This window comes from Cupressus sempervirens, chromosome 9 (assembly GCF_028749045.1).
Source record: "Cupressus sempervirens isolate cs-2001-9-10 chromosome 9, ASM2874904v1, whole genome shotgun sequence".
In the NCBI taxonomy this organism is placed as follows: domain Eukaryota; kingdom Viridiplantae; phylum Streptophyta; class Pinopsida; order Cupressales; family Cupressaceae; genus Cupressus; species Cupressus sempervirens.
In genome coordinates this window covers 370,324,621-370,340,033 of record NC_143126.1, presented here as the reverse complement: position 1 = coordinate 370,340,033, position 15,413 = coordinate 370,324,621, and positions in this window count along the sequence as shown.

Sequence of the window (15,413 nt, the reverse complement as noted above, 5' to 3'; positions counted from 1 at the left end):
AATGTATATTATTTAAATTAGACTTTGGAATTTTAATTATTCTTTCATGTGGATGTGGTATTTATTAAACTTAGTATTAATTAATTATAAATGTGATTCAACGTCTTGGGATCCTTAAGGAATGTAATATGTGATGTTTGTTTCATTATGATTGTATGTTATTGCTTCTGCTACTTCATGTTTGATGTGTATGTTATTGTTTGTTTAAAAGAAAAATGTTTTGCAAACTTAGTAAAACTTTAGGTTAATTATTTTGGTTCCCTTGGTGGGGCGTACATAAAGAAATTGGTAAGAGCTAGATATTATTGGCTCACCATGGAACAAGATGCATATAATATTGCCAAAACATGTCATAAGTGCTAGATACATAGTAATCTAATCCACACACCAACACAATAACTTCAACTAGTTATCTCTCTTTGGCCCTTTTCACAATGGTCATTTGATCTCATTGGAGCTATTTCTCATCCTTCCTCTAACAACCATAAGTTCATCATTACAACAACTAAATACTTTACCAATTGGATTTAATACGTCCCTCTGACTTGCACTATTAGAAAGCAGATTTCAAGGTTCATCCTAAACTACATCATATTTTGTTATGGAGTCCCCTTGGCCATTATTTTTTATCATGGTAGATCATTTCAAAATAAGGATGTTGATAAGCTCTGGTGATATTTTAGTATTTACCGTCCATGGGGCAATGACTAAGAATAAGCATCTAATAAGATCATTGTCAAGATCCTCCAACAGATTGTTAATAACTTTGGTTGAGACTGGCACCTACAACTAAATCCAACTCTTCATCCTACTAGCATCACACCATACTCTCTATTTTATGGCACTTAGGCCATACTTCCTATTGAAATTGAAATTCTATTACTGAGAGTATCCCTATGGGACATTGTTGATGATGAAAACTATAGAGTATCTAGACTACATGAACTTGAAATACTTGATGAGTGGAGGTGAGTTGCCTTGACACATCTGCAAGCTTACTAAAATCAACTCAAAAGGAGTTATAACAAGAAAATTTGAGGTCACCATCTTGAGGTCGGTGATTTGGTCTTGAAAATGAACTACAAGACTCAACAACATAGAGAGAAACTAGGTAAATTTGAACCAAATTTGGAAGAACCCTATGTAGTCACTGTGGCATTTAGGTTTGGATTATATTGGCTTGCAAATTAGGAGGGTGAATCACTATCTGTATCCATCAACAACATGCATCTCTTCAAGTACTATACTTGATTTTGTCTAAAAGTCCTAAAAAATAACAAAAAATGGCAAAAAGTCCTGAGAAAATAGCAAAAAATCATGAAAAAAGAAACAATTTTTTTTGAAAAAAGTCATGAAAAAATGGATGCCTTGATGAAAATTTGGCAAATAGGAGTCTTGGCACAAAAATTTGAGTCAAGAGAAACATATTGTCCAAAAGTGAAAAATTGGCAAACAAGTGCCATGTGTACTCGGTTGTTGCTCCTCTATCTATCAAGATTTCATCTGGTTACCCCTCTACCCTTGTCATTCCTTGATCCCACCCTTCATACCACAAGACACCCTTAGTCCTTAATCCTGGCCTACAAACTAGTTAATATCTATTATTATCTTATCCAAGCATCACAAGTTTGTACATACTCTATCTTTGGCCTTTGTACATAGTTTGTGTCTTGTCTAGGGGCATATTACCTACACAATGTGTGAGTTTGAAATTGAACTAAGGGCATGTCACTAAGCACACATTATCCATTGGACTTATTGCATATTGGATTGGAGCTAACACTTGTGAATCCTTTACAATCCTTAAAAAACCTAAAATTTCAAATACGATCTTGAAAAATCCTAAAAATTCAATTATGATCCTGAAAAGACCCTAAAAATTCATATATGATCTTCAAAAAGACCTAAAAATCATAAAACATCTTGAATAAATCCATAAAAACCCTAAAAAATCCTAAAAAATCATAAAACGTCTTGAAAAATCACTAAAAATCACATAATGTCGTGAACAAATCAATAAAAATCATAAAATGTCTTGAAAAAATTCCTAAAAATCATAAAATTTCCTGAAGAAACAAGCAACAAAAAAACATCAAATATCGCCAAAACCCACCCAAAATTTTCTATAAACCTTATAAATAGTCACTATGGATAATCACCCTTTTGTTTAAACACATGTACTTTTGCAGACTGAAACTCAAAGCACTATACTTCAATGAGAATCACACCCTAACTTACTATCTAAGCAATGTGTCCCAAAAATTAACCTGGGTTGTCATTATGACCCTATCAACTGAACCAACACATAAACCTATCACATAATCAATTTATCAAACACTCTCTCAAAACCAAAGACACCAAAAACCAAGTAATAATGGATGAGAATAGTTGTTGGCTCTCGTTGTTTAGTGAGTGATTAATTTTTTCTTCGTTTTTGTTCAATCATGTTCCTATGTCACTTGATGATATAAACTAATCTATGAGAGTGGTTGGGGTGGTTCATGATCCTCTTTTGTTTTCTATCTATTAAATTTCCCTTTGAGATTATGGGGCATGTATAAATGCCTCAAGTAGTATATGATCATTCTCTGTCTGCATTGTGCTTGTCTACACAAAAGGCTTGCATTTGCACTTTGGCCCTTTATGGCCATGATGTGTTGCATTCGATTTGTCATATCAAAATAAAGCTCCTTTGACATATAGTGCACTTTACAATAGTAAAAATTCCTCACCTCATACTAACTGGTCCTAATCTCATCTCCTATGTCTTCTAATGTCAATCTCATTCACCACCATCATGGTCTAGTACTCTGATACATCAAAAGAAATCTCCATCCTGCATTCTTGCATATGTCAAAAGTTCAAAAAATCTAAAGTAATACATATATGTATATACAATAATCACTATATTTTATTTGCATTCATTATATAAGAAAAGCATGGCTTTCACATTTTACATTTCATAGGCGTTTAGTTCATGTGAAAAGTACGTGGAAAAAATAAAGATACCATTTCCTAGGCATAACATGCAATAAACCAACACACAATGTCATCATACAAAGTCCACATAGAAAAGAATAAATGCATCCATATAAAATATATAAACATGTGCATAATTCATCTCATATAGTCATCATAACATAGGTACATCTTAGAAATGTCTCAAAAAGAATCAGAGTACATGATCATGGTTCACATCAATATTAATTTCCCATAGGTGTGAACCATGAAAGAGCATAATAAAAACAAAAGAAGCCCCTCTGCATAAGATCATGTCTATGTCAATTTGTGATGTCCTTGGCCTCGCGACCTTTGTCCAGCCTTGAGGATGAAACCTCACCAACTTGTGGTGGGTTCATTATCCCATCACAACTCCACTACTTTGTATGTTTTGTGTTCATTGTGAATGCAATCTCGCTACCTGATATCTCTCTACCCTTTGCTCCTATGGCACAACCATCTCGTAATGCACCCTCCAATACTGTGTCTCTCCACATGCCTCACCCATCATTATGGCCAACTCTAAAAAAGATAGATCCCTAATGCTACCAATGAAGTCTCAAGACTCCTAGGTTACTCTCTCTACCCTCTGTACTACTATATCTTGAACGGTTATCATATCATCCCTCTCTATTGTAATTCGATCAACCACTATGTGGCACTCCTTTAAATGACTCTAGAGCCCTCTAATCACCTCCATCATCTGTATCTTTGTCTAGCTTAGCCTTGCTTGTATTGTTACTAGCATACCCTCTATTTCATCCATCAGATCCTCCTCTATATCCATCACCACAACATCCTCACATTTTTCCTCCCCTCCATGTGACTCCCCTCTATCCTCCTCAACATCCTCTCTCTCATCCTCCTCCTCCTCTCCCTCTAACTCCCATCTATCCTCCTCCTCCTCCTCCTCCTCTCCCTCATCATCATCCCCACCTCATTCTGACTCCCCATCACCCTCTCCCTTATCATCATCCCCACCCCCATTGTCTCCACCCTCCTCCTCATCATCCCCCTCACCATCATCTAAACTCTCCTCATCATCCTCCCCATTAACCTCTCTATCCTTTTCATCTCCTCCCTCCCCATCTATCTCCTCCTCACCATCACCCGCCTTTTCCTACTCATCATCCCCCTCTCCACCTTGATCTTCTTATGGTATCTCTTGTGGTATTGGAACTGTCAGATCTGTCAATGGCCTTGATCAATGCTAAGGAAACCATCGATGCTATGTTATTATTGTGCTCACTTCTATTACATCTGTTGCTACTCCCCATAACCTAGGTTGTAGATCCTCTAATAGTGCATAGGGTACCTATGTCTTGATAGGTGCTCCCCACTCTCTGACCCCTGCTCTAGATTGAGAAAATAGAGAAATACCTATAGAAACATCCTGCTTCTCATCAAACTACCTATGCACTCGTTCTAGCAAGTACATCTCAATAACTAGGTGTCCAATCATAGTACAACCAATTAGATATCACTCCTATCTGCAATACAAAAAGTGGATCTCATCATCATCTCAACCCAAGAAATCTCTATAGGGTTTCCATAGAAATTTTTTCATAGTGTCCAACTGATGCCTAAAGAATTAGGTTTATCCTAGTGGTCCTCATGCCAATTTCCCTCTATAGTTGTATGTGTAGTGCATATCCTTGACCAACTCTCTCTCCATAAGAGGCTCGAGTACAAAAATATGCTCATACGCCCAAATTTGTAGCAATGTACCTCATGTGTTGAAGGATAATCCACCTCTATATGCCACCTAGTGGAGATAGTAGTACAACATCCCTAGCATGCAAGGGCCCCATGCAAACATAGTCTTGTCCATCACTATCCTCTCCTAAACTCTACCCCATCTAATAGGGAATCCATGCCCTCTCCTATCTGGTATTAGTAAACCTCCCACAACCTAGCATATCACTACTATTAGATGCTCATGTCATGCCACTAATACCTCTCATCCTATCTTGTAATCTCTAATACCTAGCTTTGTGTCTCCACAACCAAACATTTGGTGAAGTGCAACCCACCCTATCACGAGCTCATATAATACTAGCTCTCCAAAAATTAGAATCTAGAGGATGAGACATACATCCTCCAAGGCCATGGCGGCCTCCCCTGTCAGTAAATGGAAGGAACTAGTCTTTGAATGCCACCTCTCTATCAAAGTTGTTAGCAACCCCCTATTACCTCTAACCTCTGGCATTAAGGTGATATGGTAAAGCCCAAGCCTACTAAGATCTCTCACTCACCAGTGAACATCCTATGACATAAATCCAAGCTCTAGGGTCTATGTCCCCTCTTTTGCAATAGGGGAAGGTTCTCTTGCATAATCATATGATGTCTATCAAGCTTCTATAGCTTTCTACCAAGTCAAACCTAAGTTTGACCCAAGTTTAACAAATTTTTGACCTTGGTTTGATTAAGTTTAATTATTTATGACTGTGTTTTACTAGGTTGACCTATGTTTTGAACTCTTTCTAGGGTTTTTGACATGTATACCAAATTTTGGGTCATTCTAAGTTCATTTGCACTATTTTTGACCCTCTGCGTAGCTCCTTGTCAACTTTCTACTAAGTTTGACCTAAATCTAACCTAGGTTTGACTAATCTTGACCACCTTTGACCATTTTAAACTAATTTGACCCATTTCTACACCTCATACTAGGGCTTTGGGCATACACACAAAGTTTCAAGCAGTTCTAAGTCCATTTTCATTAATTTTGGGCCCCTAGAGCATCTTGGAGCATAGTTGGGCCTCTTAACTATGCTCAATGCACACTTGGTTATGCCAAGTGCATTTAGTGCACACTTGGTCATGCTAAGTGTGCTTAGTGCACACTTGGGTGCATTTTGAGCATACTTGGGGTAGTTGGATGCGTTAGACTGCCCTCAAAACCTTGATTGGGCCCCGTTTGACCCCTACCTAATCCTGAAATTCATGAAATCAATAAAATACATAGAGGGGTCTCTATGTACTCAATAATGGTCCTGTGTTTTCTCTTCTTTGGTAGGTATGCACTCATTCTCTGTGATATTTCTCCTTGGGTAGAATGTCCATCTTCCTTTCTCCAGAGCTCATTTCTTCCAAATGAGAGAGTGAACATGACCTCCAAATCCCTATCCAAGCCCTTTTATAGTCTTGTTTCTACCTAGATGGACATGAAAGAAACATTTTCTATGTTTGTCACGATGTTTTTTACACTCTTGACCCCATAAATTCTGTATTTGACCTCTAATGTGCAATCTGTCAATTGCTATGCATTTGTCTTCTCATTGTCAACAAATTGACCTCTCATATGCATTTTTTGATCAATTTATCAAGGGCAAACCCATATATACCACCCCTACTAGGGCATTCTTTTATGATTTTTTCATCAATATTCTTTGACACAATGCTCTAAATCACATTGTATCAAAGAGGGGTAAAATGTAGACACTCAAAAATGGTTTGTGTCTACTGTTTAATAACATTTTCATAATAACTTGTCCCATTTTCTCATTTCAATAATTTTGATCTTTTGACCAACTTGATTATCATTTGAGCATATTTCAACAATATCCTTCATCATTTATAGCCCCTTTCAAATCAATTGCAGATCATATTAGAATCGACTCTAAATCATTTCAACATCATTAGAATCTCATCCAATCAACCCTACACTATTTCAATATCATTGGAATCCTTTCTAATCAACCCAAAATGATACCAAATCAACCCTAATCAATCATCATTTGTCCAACCCTAGGCTTGGTGTGTCCCTTAGTGCCTTAGAAATCTATTAAACCTATCAAATTTGACCTTAGCATTGTCATGTCCCTTAGCACTAAGTTAAATCTATCATTTTCATCATCTAATCCTTGATACTGTTGAGTCCCTTAGTGTTAAATCATGGTTTTATCCAATAAATTTAATACTATTAACAATATTTTTTGATGTTATTATAATCAATCTTATCAATAAATTTCAATCATGTGGCCTTTACAATGTCTGTTCAATGTCACATATCCTTAATCCATGTCATGTGTCCTTGGTATGTTATTAATCCTAATCACTACATCAATTTGATCATGGCTTTGATCTACCCACCATAGTCCTAATTGATTTGCATAATCATCACATTTCATCAAAGGTTTGAATCTCACATTTATTTCATCAAATTGTCCAATCATTTACTAATTTTCCCTATAGGAGTAGTTAACCCACAATCTATTCGTATGTCATTTCAATCATTGTCATCCCACATTACTAATTATTTTCACTAACCAACATTCTCAATTAATTGATATTTATTAATTAAGTGATTCACCTTTGAAAACTATGGGAATTCTCAATTTCCTAAGTCTTATTTTCCACTCCTAATTTCTATTTTACTAATTTCCATTTGTGTGGAATTATGAATTTTTAATTCAAATATTCCACCTAGTCTTGACATATGGACATCATACATCATAGATCCTCTCTTAACACTTGGCTAATATGTGTCATATTTGACATATATTAGTCCTTGCAAATGACTATAATAAGCCACATTCATCATAGATTCTTGTCTACAAGGGGGTTTGGATGTGTCATATACATGTCATATATTCTCCTCCACTTTTAGCCATGTTGACTTTTATGTGTCATGTAATCCTATATGTGGTATATTTTGTCATACTTGTCATTGATATTCTAAGGAATATCATGCCAAGTTGGAAATTGTAATTGACAAGTGTCCATCTGCTCATTCATGGCTCATATTTTGGCTATAAATTGAGCCATCTTTTAGTCATTTTATATTCTTAGAACATCCTTAGAACCTCTTAGTGTCACACCCAAACCATGCTTCTAGTACTCTAAATAGAATTCATCGTATCATTAGTCTTGTTCTTTCAATTATGTGTGCACTATAGGGAATTGGAGCTACATCAAAATGGAGAAAAAAGAAGGCCATGGGAACTACAATTGAAGAGGAGGTTTTACTTATGTTGATTCTCTTTATTTTAATTGGTTTTCATGGTAGATTAGAAGGGTTTAGTATATGTTTATTGATCTTTGTGGTTGCTCATAGTATGCTAGGTTCTAACCCATTTTCTAGTCCTACAAGTGGCCTCACAAGCGAGATTAAGGCCTCTCAACCACATTGACATTTGAAAGTGTGTACACTCAGTTAGCAAGATTGGGAGTGACATTGCTCAATACAACAAATAAAGTATCCTCATGATATGTGATATCAAGAATCACAAGGAAGAAATTAACAGGACATTGGAGTTTTTGACTCTACAAAGCTTATTATTTATAGTGAGTTGGAATCATCGATGAAAGATGCGTGCTCACTTGGTCATTTCCACAGGTTGGATCACTCCAACAAACCAACTAAAGGTTGACTCAAACTTGGTTTGGATTCAAGGGTCCACATTTCTAACTTTTCCAAAGGGAAAAGAGCATACTCCTCTACCTTTTCACCTCACCTAAACATGAAAAACACATTCATCACTGAGCTAGCTTATCAATCCCAACTTGTCTAATTGTGGGTTTCTAATTTTTGGAAAATAGCATAACCCCTTCACTAAAAAATTTGCTTGAGAGAACCATGACCTTCCTTGCCTCTTGTGGGTATCATCTTCCAAAGGTGTCTAGGTTTCTAATTTACTCTTACGTATCACTTCCAAGTAGAAAAGAGCATAATTCCCTATTCCTTGTCTAGAGCCCTAAGAAGTTCACAAGGCCTATTTAAACTATGTGGATTGAAAGCATCTAAAAAGACTAAATGTTTGAGTGGGTTTTAAATGTCTTTGACAAGCGATTCTTTGGAAAGTGTCCTATAATCAAACCATTAGCAAGTTTTGTGTGTCTTTTTCAAGTGGTCTTTGACAAACATTCTATAAACCATTGTTATGTTGTTCCTAAAATCATAAATCATGAAATAAATGCTTTAAAATAGAGGTTAGAATAGAAATAGCAATGACAAAATGCAAAAGTTGCAAAATTTAAACACTTTTTTGTCAACACTCGCATGAGGCTTTGCACTAGGTCGCACGAGTACATGCTTTGTGTCGTGTAAGAGAATATTCTCTTCATGTAAGCATATGCAATTCTCACATGAGAAAGTACACAATTTTGCATGCGTAATCAAAATTCTCATTTGATAAAATGACTTTCTGGGTGAGATTTTGTTGTGTTATATGGAACAAAATGAAAAATATCAAAAATAAAGATAAATGAGTCCAAAAAATTATTTTTTTGTCCCCACGATGCACGTCATAAATGTGAGTGCTAAATATGGGCCTCTAAATTAACCACACACTTCAACATGATCATTGTTTGTCAGGTACATCCTAGAATGAATAGGAGATGATTCATCTAGCATTTCTGCACAAGGTGATCTGTTGCCTTCTATCTAGATGAGGTTTTACTATGTGCTTTCAAAATTGAGAGTTCAATAACTAGACCAACTAGAATGAAGGATTTAATATAGATGAATGCAATATTAAGCTAATATGTATGCAAATTAATCTAAGAACAAGATATGTAAAATTACTCTAAATGAATGCATTATAATCTATATGAGAGCATATGAAATAAATAGAGTTGTGAATGCAGATTTCTTGAGTGCTCAATCCAATAGTGATTCAACACTCAGCAATTGCATCCTCTCCAAATGAGAGGTCGAGGGTCTCTCTTATAGAATCTTGGAACCAATCAACAGTTAAGATTAAACTAGATGAATGGTTTAGATTAGAGGAGAGATTGGGTCTTCCATTTTTGAAGGATTTGAATGATATGGATTAGGAAGGAGTGTTGATTTATTCAATAAAATATGACCTCATAATCTAATATTCTAATTAATTAATTAATTAGATTCAACAATTAGGTTGAGGATATTTAATTAAACTAGATATATTTATTTTTATTTTTATGTGTATTAGCTAAAGGGGTGATTTTAATTTAACTAAAGTGCTAAGACTTGTAATTAAATTAATTTGATTAGAAGGTTAATTTAGCTGATTTAAGTCAATATTTAGGAATTAAATAAAGTATGTGATTGATACAGATTAGGGTTTTTCTGCATTTGACTAATTAGAAATACCTAGTACAATAGAACTTACTTGATCAAGAAATTGATGTTGTAAGATTGATGCACTGAAATTGGTTTAGAATATCAATATGCCAATTTTGGTGTATTACAAGTTCCAACCATAATTCATCTTTAAAGTGTATGCAATAATCTAGTCATTTTATACTACCTAACTAACATCAACCTCCATCTTAACACATAATTCACCTATTCTAATATATGAAAATATCAACATATGTAATTAATATTAGAACCCTACATCTCTTATAACCATGAACATATTTCAATATAATGTGAATAATGCATGAATAAACATGAGGAGATGACATTTAATCATGTAGGATTTGAATTAAAACCACTCACAATGGTTGTTATCTCATCATCATATAAACCAATTCAAAATATTACAAAATAATTGCACAAGAAGAACATATAGAGATGAGTAAAAGGAGGAGTTCACTAAGTCACCTAATCTCTAGTTGACCTCTAATCCCATTCATAAAAAATTTCACATCTTAACACAAAATCCATTACTCCTATTGTATTATCATAGTATATACATATTAGCAATTCACAGTGCATGTAATAATGTATCCTAACTTCATCTCATCAATATAGAAATTAACATAAGGACAATATCAATCTCGGTCGAGTAAAGTCTAAATCTGTAGTGTATCAACATAATGTACCTAATAGGTGGTCTATCCTAAAAGTAGGTGAATTACTATAATGACTTGTTTAAGGTCCTTACCAATACTAGTGAGAGGAAGAAATACTAATTGCAATCATGAAATTATGAATCGTCAACCACCTTTTAGCCATTATTTATAAAATGCATAATCAAATTACCATAAGGAGGAAGATATATGTGTGAATAAAATATATGCCAAATGTAGGAAGGAACTCTAACATGTACCCATTTAACCAACTCATCTCCCTCTTCTAATCTACTCTATTCTCATATAAGAAGATATACCTGAAGGGTCAATATTTAAATGCATGAGAGGAGGGGTCATACATGTGGAAATTTCAAAGGTTTTAATTATGATAATTGGGGGTTTTATAATGTTTTCAATGGTCTAAAAATCCTTATCCCTCCCCTTCAAACATATTATTATGTTGTTGGAGTCTCCCTCGATCCATATATTTTTACAATTGAGTATACTAGTAATCACAGAGTTTGGAAGACACCCATGGCCTAAGTAAGGCTATTAGAGTGAGTACCCAAGGAGAGAGACACTTTTAAAAAACGAATTCCATCCTTATTTATGATCATTCTCACACATCCAATTGGCATGAGATTCCCCTTGGCCACATAGTCAAAATTAGTCTTCACCTAACCAATTAGAGGATAAATTCAAACCAAACCATACCTATTGTACTATCTCAAATTTGGATTAAATCCAACTTAATAAATTTTTAGCACCTACTTTATGTGAGATCATCCATCTCCTTGCACCTTTCTTCTTTCTTCCTTTTTCTGCCCTTTCTCCTAGGTGGATTTGGGTTAAAACCTAATAGATCCTCTTTAAAGTTCCTATAATTATGGCATTAAGATTAGGGTAGGATCTATCCTCCTAGGTCTTCCCCTTATTTCATCTATCCACTTGGAATCTACTCTTTACACTAAAATGACTATATCTTGGACTCTGTGCCTAATTTTGGGGATTTTGGGCCTATTTTGAGATCGTAGAGGTTATAGGCCCTAGTAATTAGGGCCACAGTTCACCCATGATCAATCAAGGCCGTAATGTTCCCCTGATCAATCAGGGTTGTAGTGTGCCCTTGATGGGCCAATTAGGACCACAACATACCCCTAATTGGGCCCTATTTTGGGTTCTCTATTTGGATAATGTGTCTAGTTAGTTTCAAGGTGCAAACTTCAACACAAGTTAGCTAGGAGTAAGTTTATTCCAAGCCCTTTATTGACCCTTCCATTTTCTCCATTTCTCATTCATCAATCATATCAATTTCAAGTTCAAGAACTCACACTCAATCTCACAAGTTCTCAAGCATTCTTCAAGTTTTCAAGACATTCAAACTATTTCTCCATTGAATAATTCATGCATTCAAGATATTAAAGGAGTTTGTATAAGATTTAGCACTTTCTAACATTCAAGATCTCCCTTCATACATTCAAGATCCATTTGTATCATCTTCTACATTCACCCTCTCAAGATCTACATTAATCTACATCCATTCCTAAGGTGGATCTCAAGCACATTCATACATGAAGGTTTTGGCTTGACTTTGATGTCCTTTCTAGGGTTTTTTTAATTAATTCAAAGCTACTACATTTTCATTTCTTCATGTTGGATCTATCACTACAAATTACTAGCATTCTATATTTGTTGCAATTCAAGGTTAATTCTAAAACTGGGGTTTGACTAAGGCAACCCCACCCCTCCACTGCCTCCAATAATAATAAAATCCTTTATTTTGTAGGTTTTGTATATTGGATCAGTAAACAGGTTATAGATTTAGATACCCTCTTTGAGTTTATTTAGAATTGAAAAATTAGAATCAATGTCGCACATAGTCAATAAGGGGGCACTCTACTCCTAATGCTCCATTTTGCCCCTAATTATCCAAGTCACCCCTAACAAATCTTTGAAATATTTATTGGTTTTTTTCACCTCAAAATTTTCAATCCAATTAGGAGGAATCAACCCTTTCAGAGGTCATTTGACATCTCATTTTTAGGTTTGTATTTCACAAGGTATATCATCTTTCTCTCTTTCATTTCTATATACTTTATCATTTCATCATATCTTTATATCTCAATTAAATATTTATTATATTCTTTCTTAAACTCTATTAGATTTGAGGTGAGAGGGAAAACAATAATAATTTATTCATTCCTTTTCAATTTGGGTTTTATTGATACTTCTTTTTGTATCAATCAAACCTAGTCTAGGGGGCGGATCTTGGTCTTCCCCCTTTTATTAAGGTAGGGGTTGGATTGCTTCCATTTTCCTACCATACATTAATTGGTAAACATGACACACTTACATCTCTTATTTGATTTTGGAGTTAGATTCCATTTTGGTATATCTAGATCTACTTTGTATTGTTTAGATCTCCTTGTTTTCATATAGCTTGCATTTTGAAAATACAAAAAAAAAACATCTAGATCATTTTAAAATTGTATCTCATTCCAATGAGTTATTTATCTTTCTTTTCAAAATTCATTCATGATATTCAAGATATTCCATTTCATGCATATGATGAAATTTTGGTCTTTCCTTGTATTGATACTCATTCTCCTTCAAAAGATAGTCTTTTTCAAAGATGATGTTGATCAACCTGTAGTGATTCATGATATTCATAACATTGATAGTGATATTATTTGGGATGAGCCCTTGGATGGGAATATTTATTACTATCTCATTCTTGAAAATTCTTTGTTTAATGATGATTCTTCCTGTAATGTGTTTTTTCTTCCCTCTTTGGATGATTCTACTATTTGGGATGAACCCTTAGATAAGGATGTGGATTACTCTCTTCCTCATAAGACATATTTGAATGATGACATGGTTATTTCTCCTATTGATCAACCTATTTCTATGCATATTCCTTCTATACATGAGGTCTCTATGAGTTTTGTTTATTCTTCTCCTAAGAGTTCCTTATCAATAGAATCTCACACCCTTGATCCTTATTCTTGTTTTTTTCAAAACATCTTAAATAAATTTAGGTCATGTTGACCATGGTAATAATTTTGACCTTCCTTTTACTAATTCAACATTAGATCTTAAGGATCCTATTCATATTGACTCTCTAAGTGGCTTCTCAACTCTTCAATATTGGGGAACCTTATCTATCATGCCAACGTCATACATTCTTGTATTTATGAATCAAATAACTTTCTTTTATGAGTATATGCATATTGATTGTTTCTCTTTACATTTTCATCTAATTGCATCTAAGAGACCTTCTTCTTCTTTGCTTTATCAGTGCATTTCTTATATGAAATTTCATATGAGTTATGACGATGCATGGTATCCTTTTCATGATCACCTTACTTGACACTTCTATATCCCTATTATGTTTCTCCTAGGTTTGTGCCATTGTTAGCCTATCTTTTGGGGACTCATTATCCTAATTTTTGAGTAACATAATAGTAATTTCCCTTGTCTCTTCACTTGTGGAGAAAGGGCCCTATTCTCTCTTTTTATACCATAGGATCCATTATCTCCATTTGTTGACTTTTTTCCACTTAGAGGAGAATGATGTTTCCTTTTCCCTTTCTTAAATGTATCCAATGTCCTTTATGAATTTGTATTCTATTATAATGAATCTATCATTTAGGATGTATATTATGTTAATCTGATTTTGGTTTTGACAAGGTAGTGATAAAACACTTAGTCATTATTAGGTCGAGTGCTTAGTGCATGTTGAGTGATATGATAGTTAGTGTTGTGCACTAGTATGTGTCGAGCAGACAATGCATATTGAGTCAATTAGGTGTCAAGCAATAGAAGTGTGTTGAGTGACTCAAGTGTCGAGAAAACAGTGTGATGAGCTATTCAAAAGTTGAGTATCAATATATAGAGCATAGTGAAGGTCGAGCATCAGAGCCTATGGATGTCAAGTGAATAGTGTAAGCCAAATGAACATAGCATGTTGAGCATAAGTCTCCATACAATACATGTCGAGTGATATGACAATTAGTGTTGAGCACTAGTATGTGTCGAGTAGACATTGTGTGTTGAGTCGCTTAGGTGTCAAGTAGTCAAAGTGTGCTGAGTGATTCAAGTGTCAAGAAAATAGAGTATGATGAGCTATTCAGAAGCTGAGTATCAATATATAGAGCATAGTGAAGGTTGAGCATCAGAGCTTATGGATGTCGAGTGAATAGTTTATGTCATAGATGTTTTTGATGCCAAAAACTTATATGTAAACCATTTTTGGCTGAAATGAACATGAATTTTTTATTATAAGGAATAAGGAGGGATTCATATTATGCATCCCTATGCAATGCATGCATCCAATTAGATTGAGGGAAGCATTAGACAACAATATGGATCAACCATAATCAATTATTCTAACCTAATTTCATCTCCATGATGTTTATAAAAGAAGGAAATCCTAAGGGTGACCTATTTTGTGAAGGAGGATACTAAGGAGAGTATCTAGTGCGAAGGAATTATCAAGAAGATGGCTAAGATAGAGTTTTTCAATGAAGAACTAGTCTGAGAGGAACAAAGACAAGTAGTGAAAGGTTAGATAAGATAAATCTTATCAAGAGGATCAAGAGATAACCAGTAAAGAGGAGATCTAAAATTAATCAATAAGGTGCTAACTAAAATATTAGGTACTAGATCATTCTACTAGGTGATAGAGAGTA